Below are 12726 nucleotides of genomic sequence, written 5' to 3' on the forward strand. Positions count from 1 at the left end.
ATTAATCATGACGCGTACAAAAATGAACCCTTGAATATATGCCAAATATAATTGGCAACAAAAATTTTGAAAAATTTCTTTTTAACTCAGGCAGCGCAGGAAGTATTATTAACAATTTATTTGCTAGACAAATTGTAAACAAAAGAAATGGAAGGAAAAAACTGATCATCTAATATCAAAAAAAATCTCAAAGCCTTTTCAAAGATTTAATTTTGATTCAGGCAAGAATTCGTTTAGCAGACGGGTTGGTAAGTGAAGGATAGTTAACGGCTCGCAAGCGAAGGTGAACAGACAAAACAGTCTCAGACAAAACAGTCCCGCTCAAAGCGCTCATTAGACAGATCAAAAAGAAAGTGCAGTTTTGATCTTGAAAGAAAGAGAGAAGTCGGAAAATAAAAATAAACGTGGCGGAGCAGATAGTGATCTGGACTCACATTCGGAGGTCGCTGGCTCGAGCCCGAGTGGGGAAAAATATTTTTGCAAAAATCAAAAACTGAGGGTAAATCAGATCGGAAAGTGGGAAATACTGGGAAAAGTGTTAAAATCCCGAGAACCCGGCGATGGGTTGTCGAGAGCGAAAGGAAAATGAAACGCTAGTTCACGATCGATATTTTGCAATAATCAGATCGCTTCTAGCGCTATTTTTAAACTTTAAAAAATTTTGGTAAAAAATAAATAAATTAAAATACAGAAAACAAAGAATCACAACAACAAAAGAAACACTTGTTAGAGTTTGATATTATAACTGCAGCCTCTCAAGAAATCAATCATATTCTGATGCTGGTTTTTTTGAACAAGTTCTTGTAATTTTGCATCAATTTTTGCGTAAGCTGCTTTCTTTGGCCTCTTTACTTGCTGGCCAGCTGTTATATTTTCTACCATTATTTCTGAGCTTTTCTGTTCGTCTTTGAATTTCTCAATCAGTTTGGGTAGTGAAGGATTTTTTGTGTTCACCAATTTTTCAAAATTATTGTTCCAGCCGTCGACGGAGTTGTTTGTTCAGGCATAGCCCCTCTTTATGCGGTCGCAGCAATTCCATCGTTCAATTGCGAATATAGGTTTTTGTCTCTGTACAGTAGAGTTGTATCGGCCGATGTAATTGTCAAATTGAATTTGAATGTTTTTATTCCGCTGAAGGAATGTGTTCCGAACTGCAAATTCGAAATCGATAATTACTCGTCTTGGTAAAGTTTCCGGATGGGAACAGAGTAGTTTTTGATAGCTCTCTTCTTTTTTATCAGGAAGAAGAGCATACACGAGGGGTAAGTAAACGCCGTCAACCGAAGCATGAATTTATCAGACTTGATGGAAGACTGCTCTAGCAAGTCAATAGCTGGCAGAGTCGCAAAAACAAAAATTCTGTTGTCATCTTGAGGCCTTGAATCATAATACATAAACTTCTTATTATATGTGCCATCTGCAGTAACTCGGGATCTCAAATCCTTTCAGCGACGAGGGCTCACTCATTTGTGGACGATTTTGTGGGCGCGTTCTGTTAACTGTCCTTTGGTTTGAGTTGTAAGCTGGGATATTGTCTGCTGTTTCTCTGTTGATGTCCTTTTGGGCAGTAAATATTGTTTGGCGGGGAATCTCGTCAGCCATTGCTGCTCTGTCTTTCAACGCCGATCGGATTTTTCTGTTTTCAATGTCTGCTGGATCAGGTAAATGGCAATGAACTGTGATAACTTCCATATGCTCATTGCGTAGCCTGACTCTGCCATTACATTTTGTAATACAGCAGCACCAAGAAGATGCGCCAGCTGTAAGTTGGCGTTGCCTAATATAGCCATAGCCTTCAAAAATTAGCAATTCTGATTTTTTGTTTGTCTGAATGAATTTCATTTTAACAATTTGCCTCAAAATTTTGACGCTAAATATCGTGAGGCACTATTTTATATGCCTCCCAATTAAAACAGAACATGTCATTTGGGACTATTTTTGGGACTATTTTGGGACTATTTTGGACTATTTTTGGGGCTATTTTGGGACTATTTTGTCTGGGACTGTTTTGTCTGGGATTGTTTTGCCTGGGAATATTTTGCAAATTAGGACTATTTTGTCTGACACTCTTTTGTCCGGGACTGTTTTGTCCGGACACGCAAGCGAAAGATGTAGAATTTGTAGTCGTTTCTTATGTTCTAATTCCTCTCATAAGAAGCGATATGTTTCAAAGATTAAGTCCAGCCTTGACACAATCTGCCCCTTTTCACCGGTTAATTCCATCATTAGCAATAATCAACAATGTCCAACTGACCTCCGCGATGGAAAAACATTTCCATGTTAAACAGTCGTTTTGGACAGTCTAAAATTCATATAAAAGGACCAAAATTCCAAAAAATTGTCTGCCGATTCGCAATCAACATACACGGCAAAGTTAAAATTGAATTTTTGGAAGTAACTAATAAAGGTCAAACTGGGAAACGAATCGACTGCGACCATCGATATTTTTTCTTTTTTAGTTGTTATCAAAACAAGATAAAAACAACTAAAATGATAATAGATTCAAAATTTTGGAAAAAATAGTTTTGTAATGCAAAACGCAACTTGGTTATATTGTTATAGTAATAAGTAAAATAATAAAATAGGAAAATCTGGACAACCTTGTTGAGTCACTTACAAAATTGAACACCCAAAATTTGTGAAAACGTCATTTGGCAAAGTCACAAAATGAGATAGTCTTTGAGAAAATTTGGCTAATCTCTGCTTAATTGTTCTCATTATTTTTTATGGAGCAACTAACAATCGTTTTTTGTCTGTTTTCTATTTTTCAGCCGCAAAATAATCAAAATGAAAGTGACCAGTAAAAAAATTACGAATGTTTTGAAAAAAAAATTTTGAAGTTTCCGCAATTGATTTCGAAAACACCATGCTCCAGACCTTTTCAGAAGAAATCAAAGAAGAACACTACGTCACAAAAACTTTTTTTAATTGTTAACAGATTTCAGCAGATGAGAATCCAAGGCAACGTTTTTGAAAATGCTGTAATCAGAATTTGCTTGAATTTGAGTCAATTGCCTGCAAAATTATTGAGGTAACTGCTGCCATATAGAGAATGTATCAGATCTTTTAAAGCTTACACACTAACAAACAAAAAAACTGTAAACTTGTTCGGGTAAAGTTAAAAGGCAGTCATTCAGTAAAGTTGAGCTCAAGTTTTTTCATGGGCTAGAAATGAGCCTTTACGTGTGCCTTTGTAAAAGTAAATAGCTCTCCTGTTGATAAAAATTTCTTATCCATTTCTTCGTTTAACCATTGTTTGGTTATATTAGTTAAATGGCGATGTAACTATTGCTTGCAAAAAAGTGTTTTTCAGTCAAGAACTTGTCACTTTTTTAGATGATGCAAGTAAGGAAATGTCAATTTAGCAGAAGTGAAGAAAAGCTAAATGGTGAAAATTTAGGCATTGACAGGACCCAGGATGGGGTGCAAGACCCAGGCCAGCACTGATCAGACGCTCTTGGGTCGGGCACGTGGGGTAAACCACCGCCGCTCCAACCAGAGCCCCATCTAAAGTCTGGACAATCTAATCATAGCGTGGCCTAGAGTTTGGTTTAACCCCAGGGGGTTTTTTCTTCGATCATCACTTCCCATCTTTTACTTGATGAACATCTAAGAACACGCTAGAGACTTAAATTTGGTCATGAAAGGTTGTTCTTACTTTGTCAGGCCGTTATAGATTGCAAAAAATACAAAAATCCTCAAAAACTCTTTTGAATAGAATTGCAAAACTCCGCGATCGAAAACATTTCCATATTGAACAGTCGTTTTGGACAGTCTAAAATTCATATAACAGGACCAAAATTCCATAAAATTGTCTGCCAATTCGCAATCAACATACACGGCAAAATTAAAAAAAGAAATTTAAGAAATAACTAATAAAGATCAAATTGAGAAGCAAATCGATTGTTCCCATCGATATTTTTTTCTTGTTTAATCAATAACAAAACAAGATCAAAACAACTAAAATGATAATAGATTAACAAATTCGGAGCAAATATTTTTGTAATGCAAAACGCAATAAACTATGTGCACAATAATGAAAAACATGGTGATATTGTTATGTTTTTTGTTGATATTGTTATAACAATAAGTAATATAATATAATAAAAAAATTCTGGCCAACTTTGTTGAGTCACTTACAAAAATGGACACCCAAAACTTGCGAAAACGTCATTTGGCAAAATCACGAAATGAGAAAATCTATAGGAAAATTTGGCTAATCTCTGCTTAGCAGTTCTCATTATCTTTTATGGACTAATTGACAATCGTTTTGTTTCTGTTTTTCAGCCGCAAAATAATCAAAATCAATGTGATCAGTAAAAAAACACGAATGCTTTCCAAAAAATGGTTGAAGTTCCCGATATTGATTTCGAAAACACCATGCTCTCGACATTTCCAGAAGAAACCAAAGAAGAATACTGCACCGCAAAAACTTTGGTTAATTTTTAACAGTGTTCAGCAGATGAGAATCCGAGGCAAAGTTTTTGAAAATGCTGAAATCAGAATTTGCTTGAATTTAAGTCAATTGCCTGCAAAATTATTGAGGTAACTGCTGCCATATAGAGAATGTATCAGAAGTTTTAAAGCTTACACACTAACAAACAAAAAAATTGTTGTGACTGTAAGCTTGTTTGGGTAAAGTTAAAAAGCAGTCGTTCAGTAAAGTTGAGCTCAAGTTTTTTCATGGGCTAGAAATGAGCCTTTATGTGTGCATTTGTAAAAGTAAATAGCTCTCCTGCAGATAAAATCTATTTATCCATTTCTTCGTTTAACCATTGTTTGATTATATTTGTTAAATGGCAATGTAACTATTGCCTGCCAAAGCGTTTTTAAGTCAAGAACTTGTCATTTTTTTAGATGATGTAAGTAAGGGAAATGTCATTTTAGCAGAAGTGAAAAAAAACTTAACGGTAAAAATTTAGGTATTGACAGGACCCAGGATGCTGTGCAAGACTCAGGCCAGCACTGATCAGACGCTCTTGGTTCGCGCACGCGGGGTAAACCACGGCCGCTCCACCCAGAGCCCCATCCACAGTCTGTAGAGTCTAATCATAGCGTAGCCTAGTGTTTGGTTTAAACCCAGGGGAATTTTTGATTGATCATCACTTCCCAATGTCACTTGATGAACATCGAAGAACACGCTAGAGACCTAAATTTGTTCATGAAAGGACGTTTTTATCTTAATCAGGCCGTTATAGAAAGCAAAAAAAAAACAAAATCCGCAAAGAAAAAACTTTTGAATAGGAGAATTGCAAAACTGTCACTACTGGGGCAGTTTAACGATTGCACAAAGTTTTGCCAAACAATAGAAACTGGAAAATTTGTTGAATCAAACAAAGCAATCGCAAACCGGGCGCAACCAGAGAATTTTTAAAGGCAACAAAGAGTTAACAATTAGACAAATCCAAAGTTGAAACACAGAATTGAAAACTACGTATTGACGTATTATCCGATTAACAATTCCACAAGTCCACATACAAAAACTCTTTTAAATAGCATCCTATAAGGGTAATATTTTCACGTAATTTTTGCCCTTAAATGGAATAAAAAATCTTACCAATCCCTCCTTTCCATCTCTAATTTAGACTGTCGAGGCGTTGTAAGACTTTAATTATTTAAATGACAAAAGTTAACGCAAGCATAGGTCTTCCCACCTCTCTACCATAATAGTTATCCTCTAGCTGTAAAAATTTGGTTACTAAGTAAACAATTTCACCATTCTTCTGAATGATTACTTAAACAACCAAAATATCTACAGCAAGATGGTAAACAGTGCGAGGAGCTCGTCGGTATTCATTCCACAACCCAATCAGTTGATGGCTCCCATTTGAATTATAACGTAAATTTATTGCCTATGTGGTATTTTTGGGGTTAATCCAGACCGTGTTATTGTTTTCATGGGTTACCCCTCCATACTACATGGGTTAGTTCAACTAGTCAAGTCATCTACGAATTGGCAATCCTATCCTCAGAGTGGCGTACTCTAAATCGTCTCCTGGAAGGAGGATGGCAGGTTAATGCTTGGCAAAACCACCCGTGTTTAATGACGCGCGCAATGTTCTCTACTGTCCTCGAGGTTTCTTTCATTATTTCTTTATTTTAATCTGTTTAAGGGATAGTGTAGCGTTTATATTTAATAGTCACCCAACAAAGCTATACATAATTTAATGAAGCTATGCTTAAAAGATTAGGTTGAACAGCAAAGATGTGAAGTGCAGGTACTAAATGATTATGACCGTATAATTTACCCCTGAAAAACCACCAAAAAAACTTATTAATGTCCTGGTTTTAAATAATAATAATAAATTTTTAGTTGTTTTCGGTGAACTAGTGAAAATTTTTACGAAAAAATTAGCAACAAAAATTTTAATTGCGCATTTTTTGCTAATATTTTAAGATAAATTAAACAGAAACTTTATTCAACTGGATACACTAATATTATCATGAACATCACAAACCAACGAATTTGACTGAGTACAGTTAACTTCAAATGCTGCTAATTTTTCCGACCCCCACTCTACTGGGGAGGGAGGACCTATATACTCAAAGTTTTTTTGTTCAGTCAGTTTTGGCCGATTGATCTACTCATCGTAGAGAATTGCGAGTGGTATCAACAGAAAACTTGTACATCCTAGAAAATTGAATTAAAAAGATTTATTCGAAATTCGTTTTTCGGATATTTGGAGGTTTTATTTTTTGTGAATATTTGACAGTTTATTCCTTATTTTCCGTAATTTTCGCAAAAATTTCTCTCAATTTCGCTAATACAATTAAAAATACATGTAGGTTTTCAATGATAGAATGTTATTGTTCTCTTTGAAGATAGAGGAGCGTTGGTGAACAGCTTGATTGAAGTTTTTTTGGCTAAAATTTTCTATGTAATTTTCAAAAAATCCATTTTTTGTGAAATAGTGCAAAAGATATGCTTTTGCTGGTCCACATTGTGTAAGTTTGCCTGAAGTAGAGAACTAGAAACCGCGGAACCATTCTCCGTAAACTCCAAAAGAGAGCTAGCAGAAATTTGGCGCACTATAGAAAATTCTAGTATTAAGATTTTTCTTTTTTTTTTAATTTCTAAAATTCTTTACTTAACAATTGATGTATTTCACAAACATTTGAAACCATTGCGTGGTTTTTTGGCACGATGCGAAATCAAGGATTAAACAATCCAAGGATAAATCAAGTTTAATCTCATCATCGATTCTTACAATCAGAAATTTTTTTTTACTATTTTTTTGATCTCTGCAGTTTTTCAAAATATTTGGCTTTCATTGTTTTCTTGACGTTAATTACCGAAAAAGTTTTCAATTCACGCCTCAATAAATGACAACTGAATTTACGTTAAAATAAGGCCGAAAGAAGATGAAGTCTGTTTTCAGAAAAACTAGTAGTTTTTATGTCTACGACTAAAAGTTTTAGAAAACTTTTACTGAATTCTTGTGTTTTGCTTTCTTTTTTAATTAATTCTGCAGTCTGATTGCTACCTTTAATTGATTGAAGATCCAAATGGCTTCCTCAAGAAGTGTAAGTGAACCTATACAATGCATTCGGTTTTTATCTATTATCTCTTATGACATTGAATTTAATTATTTTCAGAAAATTTCATTGATATTTCTGAACTGGTGAGTTTTTCGATCCCATTTCTGTCAACTTTTAGCTAATTGTTAGAAATTACAGGCGAAACAATAATTGATATATGACAAAAAACTAATTTTTATTGTTGGATAAATGCCCATTTCCTCTGTTGTTTTTTGCATAAATGCCCATTTCCTCTGTTGTTTTTTGCTTTTTTGGTTAATTGTCACATTACTAATAAAAATTAAACAAAAAAGATCTAAAAAAATGCAAGTTTTTTATTTCTAGCTAATGGTTTTAAGGGCTGCGACACCGTTCACTTGCAGATTTAGGTAGCTTTTTTTTGCTCTATATGTGTTGTTATTTTTTGTTGTCGTGTGCCATATGTTGGGTAAAAAAAACCTCAATGGCCAACTATAGATATACAAAGGAAATCAATACCTGATATCGATGTATAGCTAACAATTTTATTGACTTGCAAATGAGTTTTTTTCAAATAATTAAATGTTTTCTTCAACTTTTCCCTATTTGTGCTGGATTCTGTCACTTTTACTTGTTTTACATTTTTGTATCAGTTTTGTAATTTAGGCTCATTACTCGGAGATCCCGTCAACAATTTGTTGAGCCAAACAATTTTCTCGTTCTGTTGAACTTTTTGACTAAGGAAATAACTAATAAAGATCAAATTGAGAAACAAATCGATTGTTCCCATCGATATTTTTTTTCTTTTTTAATCAATAACAAAACAAGATCAAAACAACTAAAATGATAATAGATAAACAAATTGGGAACAAATATTTTTGTAATGCAAAACGCAATAAACTATGTGCACAATAATGAAAAACATGGTGATATTGTTATATTTTTTTGCTGATATTGTTATAACAATATGTAATATAGTAAAATAAGAAAGTCTGGCCAACCTTGTTGAGTCACTTACAAAATTGGGCACCCAAAATTTGTGAGAACGTCATTTGGCAAAATTACGAAATGAGAAAGTCTATAAGAAAATTTGGCTATTCTCTGCTTAGCAGTTCTCTTTATCTCTTATCGAGCAATTAACAATCGTTTTTTTTCTGTTTTTCAGCAGCAAAATATTCAAAATGAAAATGTTCAGAAATAAAAATACGAATGTTTTCCAAAAAAAAGCTTGAAGTTTCCGCAATTGATTTCGAAAACACCATGCTCTCGACATTTCCAGAAGAAACCAAAGAAGAATACTGCGTCACAAAAACTTTGGTTAATTTTTAGCAGAGTTCGGCAGATGAGAATCCAAGGCAAAGTTTTTGAAAATGCTGTGATCAAAATTTGCTCGAATTTGAGTCAATTACTTGCAAAATTAGTGAGGTAACTGCTGCCATATAGAAAATGTGTCGGAAGTACAAAAAGCTTACATGCTAAAAAAAAACAAAGTTTGTTCTGACTGTAAACTTGTTTGGGTAAAGTTAAAAAACAGTCTTTCAGTAAAGTTGAGCTCAAGTTTTTTCATGGGCTAGAAATGAGCCTTTACGTGTGCATTTGTAAAAGTAAATAGCTCTCCTGCAGATAAAAACTACTTATCCATTTCTTCGTTGAACCATTGTTTGGTTATATTTGTTAGATGGCAATGTAACTATTGCCTGCTAAAGCGTTTTTTTAGTCAAAAACTTGTCACTTTTTTAGGTGAAGTAAGTAAGGGAAATGTCATTTCAGCAGAAGTGAAAAACTTAACGGTAAAAATTTAGGTATGGAGAGGACCCAGGATGCGGTGCAAGACTCAGGCCAGCACTGATCAGACGCTCTTGGTTCGCGCACGTGGGATAAACCACGGCCGCTCCAACCAGAGCCCCATCCAGTGTCTGGATAGTCTAATCATAGCGTAGCCTAGTGTTTGGTTTAACCCCAGGGGAATTTTTCTGTGATCATCACTTCCCAATTTTACTTGATGAACATCGAAGAACACGCTAGAGACATAAATTTGTTCTCAAAAAGACGTTTTTACTTAATCAAGCCGTTAAAGAAAGCAAAAAATCAAAATCCGCAAAAAAATCTTTTGAATTGAAGAATTGCAAAACTGTCACTACTGGGGCCGTTTAACGATTGCACAAAGTTTTGCCAAACAATAGAAACTGGAAAATTTGTTGAATCAAACAAAGCAATCGCAAACCGGGCGCAACCAGAGAATTTTTAAAGGCAACAAAGAGTTAACAATTAGACAAATCCAAAGTTGAAACACAGAATTGAAAACTACGTATTGACGTATTATCCGATTAACAATTCCACAAGTCCACATACAAAAACTCTTTTAAATAGCATCCTATAAGGGTAAAATTTTCACGTAATTTTTGCCCTTAAATGGAATAAAAAATCTTACCAATCCCTCCTTTCCATCTCTAATTTAGACTGTCGAGGCGTTGTAAGACTTTAATTATTTAAATGACAAAAGTTAACGCAAGCATAGGTCTTCCCACCTCTCTACCATAATAGTTATCCTCTAGCTGTAAAAATTTGGTTACTAAGTAAACAATTTCACCATTCTTCTGAATGATTACTTAAACAACCAAAATATCTACAGCAAGATGGTAAACAGTGCGAGGAGCTCGTCGGTATTCATTCCACAACCCAATCAGTTGATGGCTCCCATTTGAATTATAACGTAAATTTATTGCCTATGTGGTATTTTTGGGGTTAATCCAGACCGTGTTATTGTTTTCATGGGTTACCCCTCCATACTACATGGGTTAGTTCAACTAGTCAAGTCATCTACGAATTGGCAATCCTATCCTCAGAGTGGCGTACTCTAAATCGTCTCCTGGAAGGAGAATGGCAGGTTAATGCTTGGCAAAACCACCCGTCTTTGATGACGCGCGCAATATTCTCTACTGTCCTCGAGGTTCTTTTTATGATTTCTTTATTTTAATCTGTTTAAAGGTTAGTGTAGCGTTTATATTTAATAGTCAACCAACAAAGCTATATATAATTTATTGAAGCTATGCTTAAAAGATTAGGTTGAACAGCAAAGATGTGAAGTGCAGGTATTAAATGATTATAACCGTATAGTTTACCCCTGATAAACCACCAAAAAAATTATTCAATGCCCTAGTTTTAATTAATAATAAATTTTTAGTTGTTTTCGGTGAACTAGTGAAAATTTTTACGAAAAAATTAGCAACTAAATATTTAATCGCGCATTTTTTGCTAGTATTTTAAGATAAATTAAACAGAAACTTTATTCAACTGGATACACTAATATTATCATGAACATCACAAATCAACGAATTTGACTGAGTACAGTTAACTTCAATTGCTGCTAATTTTTCCGACCCCCACTCTACTGGGGAGGGAGGACCTATATACTCAAAGTTTTTTTGTTCAGTCAGTTTTGGCCGATTGATCTACTCATCGTAGAGAATTGCGAGTGATATCAACAGAAAACTCGTACATCCTAGAATATTGATTTAAAAAGATTTATTCGAAATTCGTTTTTCGTATATTTGGAGGTTTTATTTTTTGTGAATACTTGACAGTTTATTCCTTATTTTCCGTAATTTTCGCAAAAATTTGTCTCAATTTCGCTAATACAATTAAAAATACGTGTAGGTTTTCAATGATAGAGTGTTATTGTTCTCTTTAAAGATAGAGGAGCGTTTGTGAACAGCTTGATTGAAGTTTTTTTGGCTAAATTGTTCTATGTAATTTTCAAAAATCCATTTTTTGTGAAATAGTGCAAAAGATATGCTTTTGCTGGTCCACATTGTGTAAGTTTGCCTGAAGTAGAGAACTAGAAACCGCGGAACCATTCTCCGTAAACTCCAAAAGAGAGCTAGCAGAAATTCGGCGCACAATAAAAACTTCTAGTATTAAGATTTTTCTTTTTTTTATTTTTTAAATTTTTTACGTAACAATTGATGTATTTTACAAACATTTAAAACCTTTGCGTGTTTTTTGGCACGATGCGAAATTAAGGATTAAAAAATCCAAGGATAAATCAAGTTTAATCTCATCATCGATTCCTACAATCAGAAATTTTTTTTACTATTTCTTTGATCTCTGCAGTTTTTTAAAATATTTGGCTTTCATTGTTTTCTTGATGTTAATTACCGGCAAAGTTTTCAATTCACGCCACAAAAAATGACAACTGAATTTACGTTAATAAGGCCGAAAGAAGATGAAGTCTGTTTTCAAAAAAAACTAGTAGTTTTTATGTCTACGACTAAAAGTTTTAGAAAGCTTTTACTGAATTCTTGTGTTTTGCTTCCTTTTTTAATTAATTGTGCAGTCTGATTGCTACTTTGAATTGATCAAAGATCCAAATGGCTTCCTCAAGAAGTGTAAGTGAACCTATACAATGCATTCGGTTTTTATCTGTTATCTCTTATGACATTGAATTTAATTGTTTTCAGAAAGTTTCATTGATTTTTTTGAACCTGTCAGTTTTTCGATCCCCTTTCTGTCAATTTTTAGCTTATTGTTGGAAATTGCAGGCGAAACACTATTTGATATATGACACAAAATTAATCTTTGTGAGTTTTTGCTTAAAAAACGGCTTCTTGGTTTTGGTACTAAAAGCTTTCATACAAAATTTTGTGATTTTTTGGATAAATGCCCATTTCCTCTGTTGTTTTTTGCTTTTTTGGTTAATTGTCTATTTACTAATAAAAATTAAACGTAAAAAGATCTAAAAATATGCAAAATTTTTATTTCTAGCTTATGGTTTTAAGGGCTGCGACACCGTTCACTTGCAGATTTTGGTAGCCTTTTGCTCTATATGTGTTGTTATTTTTTGTTGTCGTGTGCCATACTGTAGTTTCGTAACTTTGTTTGTGTTTTTTTTAGTTCTGCTTGTATTTTTTGCTATCTTATAGTCTTATGACTTAGTTTCAAAAAACAACAGGCGTAAGATGTGTTCAAAGACGTTGCAATACAGACTTTCTATTTTTGTAGTTGTGTGTTATGAGTTTTGAAAAATTTGTTTTTCAAAATGTCAACGGATTTTTGAGCTTGGCCAATCTCACTTCTGCTATTTGTTAACTTAGTCCATAGACAAGTCACTTTCACTACCTGGCGAGAAACATTTGGCTCTTCACAACTTTATTGTTTACCTTGAATGGTTTATTTTCTCGGTATCGTGAGGTTTCGTAAAATATTCGTGATTCTGGCATATTTACTCTT

Source organism: Convolutriloba macropyga, chromosome 9 (assembly GCF_964194025.1).
Source record: "Convolutriloba macropyga chromosome 9, txConMacr16.3, whole genome shotgun sequence".
Classification (NCBI taxonomy): Eukaryota; Metazoa; Xenacoelomorpha; order Acoela; family Convolutidae; genus Convolutriloba; species Convolutriloba macropyga.